The sequence below is a fragment of the Eimeria mitis genome, genomic scaffold (genome assembly GCF_000499745.2).
Source record: "Eimeria mitis Houghton genomic scaffold, Emh_scaff2129, whole genome shotgun sequence".
Lineage (NCBI taxonomy): Eukaryota > Apicomplexa > Conoidasida > Eucoccidiorida > Eimeriidae > Eimeria > Eimeria mitis.
In genome coordinates, this window is record NW_013570452.1 from 3,474 (window position 1) to 3,718 (window position 245).

Consider the following 245-nt stretch of genomic DNA (forward strand, 5'->3'; position numbering starts at 1 on the left):
ACAACAGCAGCAGATTCAGAGTTTTTGTTTTTGAGTTGGAGTTGCTGCAGCTAAACCACCATCACCACCGGCCTCCATAGCTTTCCTTTTCGTGCTGTCTATCCGCTGCTGCTGCAGCTGCTGCTGCTGCTGCAGCTGCTGCTGCTGCTGCTGCTGCTGCTGCAGCTGCTGCTCCGCAGCAGCAGCAAGATCTACAGGGGGTGTGAGCTCTGCGTCAGTCTCCCCCCCCGCCGCCGCCGCCGCCG

The 245-nt window shown here is 60.4% G+C and overlaps 1 protein-coding gene across 1 annotated transcript in view; it reads right to left on the reverse strand.

Annotated features, from left to right (window-relative positions):
- Positions 1–245, reverse strand: part of EMH_0049080 (poly(A) polymerase, putative) — a gene marked incomplete at both ends in the record, with an annotated part of 6,307 nt that overhangs the window by 1,316 nt on the left and 4,746 nt on the right. The window lies entirely within an intron of this gene.